The sequence below is a fragment of the Copadichromis virginalis genome, linkage group LG3 (genome assembly GCF_057382275.1).
Source record: "Copadichromis virginalis isolate Kocher_CV1m ecotype Utaka linkage group LG3, C_Virginalis_male_GT1.1, whole genome shotgun sequence".
Classification (NCBI taxonomy): domain Eukaryota; kingdom Metazoa; phylum Chordata; class Actinopteri; order Cichliformes; family Cichlidae; genus Copadichromis; species Copadichromis virginalis.
In genome coordinates this window covers 63,911,935-63,921,323 of record NC_140620.1, presented here as the reverse complement: position 1 = coordinate 63,921,323, position 9,389 = coordinate 63,911,935, and the positions used below count along the sequence as shown (strand labels likewise).

The window sequence follows — 9,389 nt, the reverse complement described above, 5'->3', positions numbered from 1 at the left end:
AGCATGTAAGAGATTTGGGAGAAAATTCTTTACAAAAACATAATTTACAAGAAACTTTTATTTGTGACATACGTATCTATTGACATATAAAAGACAATTGAACAAAGGCTAACTAACATCTGGGCAATAAAACAGAATAAATAGAGAATATTAGTATTTATACATATATAAAACTCTCTGTGACGACCTTTACAATGTTTTTGCAGGTGGAATGAGAGATATGAATAAAGTGCAATATGCAGTAAATGGAACAATGTGCATTGATGTTACAGATCGTGAAAAGTAGTGAAGTGAATTTGTTCATAACAAGCAAAAATCAAATACGTTTGAAACTGACCACTAAATGCTAACCAGAGGTGTCAAAAGTGCACATTCTTACTAAAGTTTAGATGCCTCGGGGGTCTGACCGTTGTTGTAGCGCTAACAAAATGCCAACGTAATCAGTGTAAGCAAACTAGATGATTCCTACAATTATATAATTATTAACGGCAAATTTAGACATGAAAGACTCTGTAACAACCTTTACGATCCACTTGCAAGGTTTCCACAGTCGATGGCTGTATCCCAATTCAGGGTCTGCAGCCTTAAAGTTCGCAGCCTCAACGGTCCATGAACTCTGAACATCTGAACTCTGAAGCATGAACTCTGTGTCAAAGATTCAAGTTGCAGTTATTTATATTTCCTATCACCTTAAATCTTCACTCAAAGACACTCAAGTATCTGTGACAGTGTGTATATAGATGTATCATATATAAGAGAGAAATATTGTTCTTTTAATATGTTGGCATTACTAAATGTGGCTCAGTGCTTACATATATGTGTAAAAAGCAAATGTACGAGCTGTGATAACTGTGTCTGATAGAATGAAGAGTAGACTGATAAATGAAATATTCCTTTATTGGGTGAGAAAATCAGACCATGTCATAACTGCTTTAAGTCATACAGAATAGACATCAGAGCCTTAAACAGGCTGACTTCTGCTAAATGGGTCAAACTGGGCAGAAAGTCTACAAACACATAACATCCTTATAGAATATGATGTAACACTATAGATCAACTTAGCTCAGAATATATAAAGCATATAAACAATCACAGCAATATGATGCAACAAACACAGCAGTGCTACTGATCCAAAATACTCAAAGCTTCATAGAACTCAAACAAACATTTATTTTTAGCTCCATTCTGCTGCTGATACAGACTTTAGGTTTCTGAACATTAAACTTGTTGCTGCCTTTCATAGTGTGTAACTTGAAGGCCCTGAGTACTTTCTCCCACACTGGAAACACTGGAATGACAACATTATTTGAACATTACCTAATAAGACTGATTCAGGACAGACAGTTATGTTAAACTTTCCTAGCAGTCCTTCACAAACAGGGAACAGTCTGTCTATTCTCTCCATCTGTCAGCTGCTGCTGGCTCTTCCTCCTCCTCTTCCTCACACACTGCTGAGTTTGTCCTGGTGGATCATCAGGGCTGCAAAGCCTCACAGATGATGTGCAGCAGTGGGTCCCTCAGTCTGTCCTCACTCTGGACACTTGCAGTCGTCACACATGGAAATCAAATGTGTGATAAGGTGCAGGATTCAAACACAAGTGTAACTTATAAACACATGTTCATACTTTTATTCCACAATCAGAGAGAAAGAAACAGAGAGAGAGTGCAGGACCATAGCTGGACTCGCCATCGGGCATACCGGGCATTTGCCCGGTGGGCCGCTGGCGATTTTTTGCTTTTATGGGCCGATCGATTTTTTTTTTTTTTGGAAGGGTATAAATAATGAAAGGTGTTGGATTGGCCAATTGGTTATGATCGACTCTGGGCTGGACCAATTACAGCCGAGGAGGTCGGATGCACCCTCCCCCTTGTTTAGCAATCTTATAGATGAACTAAAGAAAATGGAGAACAAAAAAAGGAAAGAAGGTGCAGAAAAAATTAGGGCCAAAAAGAAACAAGCCCTTCAGGCAGACGCTGCCATATGTGTAAAAATAACTGAATTGTTTGGCGGTAGCTGTGGCATAGCTTCCACAGATTTAGCAACATCAGCAAGTGGTGGAGGCCAGCAGGTGGATAAGGGAAAGGGGAGGCAAGAGGAGGAGAGACCCGAGGCCGCCACCGGTCATAGTGGCAGAGGAACTGAACTTCAGGTAAGAAGTTATGACCTGCTGTCTATCTGTGTCAGATATAAACCAAGTTTAGTTGTAGTTTGTTTTCGTTGTGCTGACTTTTTACAGTCGCTTAGAATAACTGGTACTAGCTAGCATGACGGAGTTTATATACTGCTGGGCGGGTGCTATGAAGTTACTGATAGTAAATTTTATTTTATGCTTAAGGTTAGTTTCTCAAACTCCTCAAAATCTTAACAAATTGTGCCAATCCTTACATGTTGCACCAGGCTGATTTATCATCAAAAGTGGAGAAGTCTGTGACAGAGGAGACAGAAGAGCAGCAGAGAGAGATGGAGCAAGAGAGAGAAATAAAAGAGCAGGAGATGGAGATGGAGAGATGACTTTATGTCATCCATGAGGGATGCATTTGACATATGTTTCACATATTATAGCCCAACAAGTTACTTATAGCAATTTAAATACGAGCAATCACTTTTTGGCAGACAATCACTTTTTGGCACAACACCGGCTATTTTTTGTGTTTCTTTTTATCGCTCTGTAGCTGAGTTCAATTGAAAGCCTGCATGCGCTAGTACCTCTTGCCACAAGTTCCCAGAATCCTTTGCGGTTTTTACCCCTGAATGACGTCACATTTTTGGTGGGCCGGTCTCTAGTCAAAATGCCCGGGCCGATTTTTTGTCCCAGTTCAGCCCTGTGCAGGACAGACAGACAGGTGACAGTCTCAGGTGTACACACTGCTACACAACAGCACCAGAAAAGGAGGATTTAGTGTTTGTGTTATTACGAGTGCTAAACAAGAAGAGTTCCCAGATGGTACAGTGGACACATGTGTGACTGCTGTGATTAAAGCATCTTTCTTTCAGCTTAACGAGTGAACCGTCAGCTCGTTCAAACACACGTTAAAGTCCGTTTGGCTCGACACCACCGAACAGAGGCAGCAATATAACATAGCTAACATTAACAGTGCAGTGAATCCTGCTTGTGCCGTGATATTCAGGACTGCAAACCGAGCAGCATCACTGACTTTCAGCTTGTTGTGTTTGTGGATAAATGACTGACTTTAATTATCCACAAAATCATCACATTCTCTGTAGGATTAAGGTCGACTATTGAACAGCGTATATTTTAAAGTAAAGGCTTTAAAACCAAGTAAACGCTGAAAGTACAAACATCACTAATGTCACATAACTTTGCCAACATGTGGCCAACAGGAATGTTTTAATGTTCTTCATTATTAAACATTTGCACATAAATAAGTGACATAATATTCAGTACTTACTTCTGAAAGTTTACTCTTCAGCCGCCCCTCTTCCGCCGTTTTCTTTCGGCAACATTATCCACACCCACCGCCGCGCCGTTCTCTCAGAACTGAAGAAACTTCTTGGATAAAATGTCTTCAAGAAATTTAAAGCAGTTCAGACGCTTTTCTTTCCCAGCTCCTCAGACTGTCCACCCTGTTAGCTTCGTTAAGCAGCCATGAAGAGTAGAAGGCCAAGTATGAGTTTCAAACAATAAACACATTTATTTTTAAACCCTGCAAATAAACAACATTAACATCAAAAGTTTTACATTTCCTAAATGTATCCCACAATCTGAATATAACACCCACTTCCCTACATTTGATCCGCTGTGTTAAATATGATTAAGAACAGAACGCAATCATTTGCAAATCCTATAAACCAGTATTTTAAACAAAGTGAGAAAATGAAACATTTAAAGAAAAATATTAGCCCATTTTGAATTTGATGGCAGCATCCTCTCTCCAAAAACTAAAGGCTTTACGATGTTTAGTGCTGGACCATGTTGGTTAATGTGTAAACTCAACAGTTTCCATTTTGATTAACCTGACCAACATCTAACATAGAACACCTTTGAAGTGGACCTCGCACCCTGTGGATAACTTCAAACACGTCGAGGTCTTCAGAGGCTGAACTTTGACCCAGCATCACAAGGAGCGCCATAAACACTTGTTACGGTTATTAGAAGGAACCCAGCCTTTAGACATCCCCACAATGACATCGTGACCAAGGGTCTGTTGCATGATTTTTAACATGGCTACAATGTGTCGTCTGCTGAGTCATCGTTTAATACAACAACGTACTGAAAGAGAGCATTCAGCATCTGACTGAGCTGGACTAACCTTCCCTTTCAAAAGTGAAAACTGCAACATAAAACTGGAATACAACCAACTTCTAATGAAATGTAACATTTTATAACATGAACACAGATTCCAGGTGAGCTGTGTCCTCCAGGACTGGATTTACCAGAACAGGTATGAGGACGGTGCCTGACGGGCATGTACGAGCTGGAGTGGATCCCAGCTAACACAGGGTGAGGAGACAGACGACCGTTCACGCTCACACTTATTCACCAGTTAACCTAACCCCACTACCTGAATGTGTGTGAACTGTGGGAGGAAGCCAGAGTCCCCTGAGAGGACCCACACAAACACGGGGAGAACATCCAACCTCCACAGAGACTCTCTCTTCACTAAAAGCACAAAATAAAAACCACACCGTCATGTAATTCAAGAAACTGGTCTTAAAAAACATTTAATCTAATATGTCCACATGGAGCCCGTGTTAAGGTCCGTACTGGGCTTCAGAACATCAAGTGAACAACGTCAGATGGGACCTGGGTGCGTTGTCTCCTGATAGAAAGTGCTGAGGATCAGAAGGACTCAGGGACAACACGATATCTGTCCAGCAGAGGGCGGCATTATTCCAAACGGCTCCATCCTAGAAACATGATGTGGAACAGCTGACCTGTAGATCTGCTCAAGAACAATCGTCACAGTCTGATCACAGTCAGTCCCACGTCTGCCATGTTCTCAGCTTCCTTTAGTACAGGTAGCTTTAATGATCATTTCAAGTGTGGTTGTTTCATGGAAACAGAGAGCAGACTGCAACATCCGTGGCAGCCGCCTCTAACACTCTGATGGACGTGTGGACAGCAATGCTGCCTGGAACAGTACCGATGTTTCAGGGCTGATGACGTTTTTGGGTGGGACATCTACATCCTGACATATCAAGGTTACTTTACTTTTACGTAAATTTGCTTTACAGAAAAATAATAGCGTTTGTCATCCCTTCACAAACACACACATCGATTTAAACCTGACAGACACATATTTGGAAATTAGACGCGATGAATCAAATCAGAAAAACAGTTATTAGTTATTAAGTTTAGTGACGGCAGCAGGGACAAAGCTGCTTTTATAAGACTTTGTCCTGCATCATTCTCATGATAAAACAGACTCAATGGCCCCAAGATATTTATATGACTGCACTTGCTCAGGTTTGTCCGGATTTCAAACTGTTCTAAAAGTCTTTTGATTCAAATCTGGGGCTGTGTTATTGAAAGCAGCAGAGAAATCGATGAACTGAAGTCCTTTACTCTCTACATGTTTGACAATCAGGTGAAGTAGAATCAAAAGCGCGTCCTCCACTCCTCTGTTGGGCTCATGTGCAATCTGCATTGAATCAAGCTGAAGTTCAGTGTCTTCCATAATCACATTTCTGATGATTTGTTCAAAGACTGAAGTGAGGGCAGCAGGCCTGAAGTCGTTTAGAACTTTTGGACGACTAGATTTAGGACCAGGAACCACGACAGCTTCTTTCCCAAGAGAGGGCATGAACGATTTATTCAGAATAACCTAAAATATAGGACTGAGTTCTTGAGCACAAGTGTAGGAGCCATATGAGTTGTTCCTTTTTGTTTTGGATTAAGAGGGTTGGTTTAAATGCACACCTTGTATTGGTGCACGGGTGTGAGGCGTGACTCGTGGGCGTGTTAGGTGATAAATGTGGTTGCACTCATCTGTTCACTGCACCTGATGAGCAGAAAGGTCGGGTGAGCATGAGGGGAAACCTGTTGACCCCAGCTTGAGTCATTTTGATGCATTTTTGGCTGTAACTTGATGTATGCTTTATGCACTAATTGATGCCACAGGCCGATGTTGTAGTTTGGTGTAGTAATTGGTGTAATTCGTTGTGAGTTGCAGTCATTGTGTTTGTGGAGTCTGTGCATTTGTTTAATAGTTCGATGAGCCGTTTGGAATAATGCCGCCCTCTGCTGGACAGATATCGTGTTGTCCCTGAGTCCTTCTGATCCTCAGCACTTTCTATCAGGAGACAACGCACCCAGGTCCCATCTGATGTTGTTCACTTGATGTTCTGAAGCCCAGTACGGACCTTAACACGGGCTCCATGTGGACACATTAGATTAACTGTTTTTAAGACCAGTTTCTTAAATTACATAACGGTGTGGTTTTTATTTTGTGCTTTTAGTGCAGAGAGAGTCTCTGTGGAGGTTGGATGTTCTCCCCGTGTTTGTGTGGGTCCTCTCAGGGGACTCTGGCTTCCTCCCACAGTTCACACACATTCAGGTAGTGGGGTTAGGTTAACTGGTGAATAAGTGTGAGCGTGAACGGTCGTCTGTCTCCTCACCCTGTGTTAGCTGGGATCCACTCCAGCTCGTACATGCCCGTCAGGCACCGTCCTCATACCTGTTCTGGTAAATCCAGTCCTGGAAGACACAGCTCACCTGGAATCTGTGTTCATGTTATAAAATGTTACATTTCATTAGAAGTTGGTTGTATTCCAGTTTTATGTTGCAGTTTTCACTTTTGAAAGGGAAGGTTAGTCCAGCTCAGTCAGATGCTGAATGCTCTCTTTCAGTACGTTGTTGTATTAAACGATGACTCAGCAGACGACACATTGTAGCCATGTTAAAAATCATGCAACAGACCCTTGGTCACGATGTCGTTGTGGGGATGTCTAAAGGCTGGGTTCCTTCTAATAACCGTAACAAGTGTTTATGGCGCTCGTTGTGATGCTGGGTCAAAGTTCAGCCTCTGAAGACCTCGACGTGTTTGAAGTTATCCACAGGCTGCGAGGTCCACTTCAAAGGTGTTCTATGTTAGATGTTGGTCAGGTTAATCAAAATGGAAACTGTTGAGTTTACACATTAACCAACATGGTCCAGCACTAAACATCGTAACGCTTTTAGTTTATGGAGAGAGGATGCTGCCATCAAATTCAAAATGGGCTAATATTTTTCTTTAAATGTTTCATTTTCTCACTTTGTTTAAAATACTGGTTTATAGGATTTGCAAATGATTGCATTCTGTTCTTAATCATATTTAACACAGCGGATCAAACGTGGGGAAGTGGGTGTTATATTCAGATTGTGGGATACATTTAGGAAATGTAAAACTTTTGATGTCAATGTTGTTTATTTGCAGGCAGTGGCGGTCCTAGCCTGTTTGGCACCCTGGGCGAACAATCCCTCTGGCGCCCCCCACCCCCCACACGCACACACAGACACAAATCCTTACACACATTAACATAAAGCTGCTGCACACACACACACACACACACACACACACACACACACACACACACACACACACAGAGAGAGAGAGTATGCATTGTATGCAGACGGCTACCAAACAGCCATCATAATTCGTCATACAATGAGAACAGGACAAATCAACAATTGACAAGGACTAATTAATATTTAAATCTGTAACATAATGTATTGTTTGGAGTTTAGTCTGTTACTGTTTGTTTGTTTACCATTTCTTCTTGGAGCAACTGTAACCCACATAATTTCTGACTCACTCTGATTCTGATAGTTTCAGGATGACCTGCCATTATCCAATCACACATCTGCTTACCTGCATCTTTTGCTCGTTTCTCCTCCTCTTCTTTTCTATTTTTTCTAAGTTGAGCACCATGATGGCTTTGAACTTTTCTTGTCCATCTTCCATTGGTTTTAATTTTGCACTCCAGTATGAACACAAATCCCCCAACACAAGGATCACCACAACATGATCTAATAGACCGACACCTTAGTTCACAGATTCACTTCATCTAGGGTGCATTTCTGAGATTTCACACAACCCAGGATTCAAATCATGAATACATAATGGACTTGGATTTACAACATTATAAATGAAATGTGCTCTTTTTGGAAGCAGCAGGGGCCCCCTCCCCTCAAACTGTAAATTTAAATTGTTATTGATCCTTTACCCCTGGTCCTAAAGTGTATATTTATTTTCTTACTCTTCTTATTGTTTGTTTACTTGCACTGCTGTAACTGGAGCCTCGTCATCTCATATCTCTGTATACTGGACTGTCTGTAGCGGAGATGACAATAAAGTTTACTTTGACTTTGGCAGCGAGCAGGCGCACCGAGGGCTCTCGCGCTCACTTTCGTGTATAGAATTTCGAAAAAACATTGGTGCAAATTATAAGTCTGTATCATGATGCCTGGTGTTTTTGTGTTTGTTGGTTTGTTTTTATTTTTCTTTATTTTGTGAGTTGGTTATTAGATGCTGCTCCAGCCGGTCAGACTCATCTGGCTAACCTAACAGCAGTCCTGGCCAGGCTAGAAAAATATGGATTGAGAGCAAACAAAAACAAATGTGAGTTCTTCAAGGATGCCATTGAGTATTGTGGACACAAGATCGACAGACATGGGCTCCACAAAACCGAGGACAAAGTTGAAGCAGTCCTGAAGGCACCAGACACTAAAAATGTGAGTCAGCTACGTTCATTCTTGGGCTTAATTAATTATTACCACAAGTTTCTACCAAACCTTTCAACAGTCCTGCACCCGCTGAACTCTCTGCTGCAACAAAATGTCAAATGGAAATGGACAAACTATGAAGAGGCATTTAATTTAGTTAAGTTAAGCAGCTCATTACATCAGAGGAGGTTCTGACACACTTTGACCCCAATCTACCACTTCGCCTCGCCTGTGATGCCTCACCATATGGCATTGGTGCCGTGCTATCTCACAAAATGCCTGATGGATCAGAACGACTACTTGCCTTTGCCTCAAGGTCCCTAAATGCAGCCGAGCACAACTATACGCAGATAGACAGAGAAACACTCAGTCTAGTGTGGGGAGTGAAGAAGTTTAATCAGTATTTATATGGACGACACTTCACCCTGATCACAGACCACCGACCGCTGGTGTCCATCTTTAACCCTCAGAAAGGTATTCCAACCATGGCTTGCGTACGCTTGCTTGGGCTTTGTTCCTGGGTGCACACACCTACACCATTGAGTTCAAAGGGACAAAGCTACATGGAAATGCAGATGGACTTTCACGTCTTCCACACATGCAACCCACCGAAGAAATGACTGATCCAGCTACTGTGTTTCATGTTACACAAATGGAACCCCTACCTGTCACAAGTGCTCAGGTGAAAAGAGAAACGAGCCAAAACACAATCTTGTCAAACGA

The 9,389-nt window shown here is 41.8% G+C and overlaps 1 long non-coding RNA gene across 1 annotated transcript; it reads right to left on the bottom strand.

Moving 5' to 3' along the window:
- Nucleotides 1-2,706: 2,706 nt before the first annotated feature.
- LOC146716587 (uncharacterized) lies at nucleotides 2,707-3,735 on the bottom strand. The gene is made up of 2 exons (XR_014919229.1): nucleotides 3,412-3,735; nucleotides 2,707-2,823 (listed from the first exon to the last, which is right to left on the bottom strand). It is a non-coding gene; the product is annotated as an uncharacterized LOC146716587 (long non-coding RNA).
- Nucleotides 3,736-9,389: the final 5,654 nt, after the last annotated feature.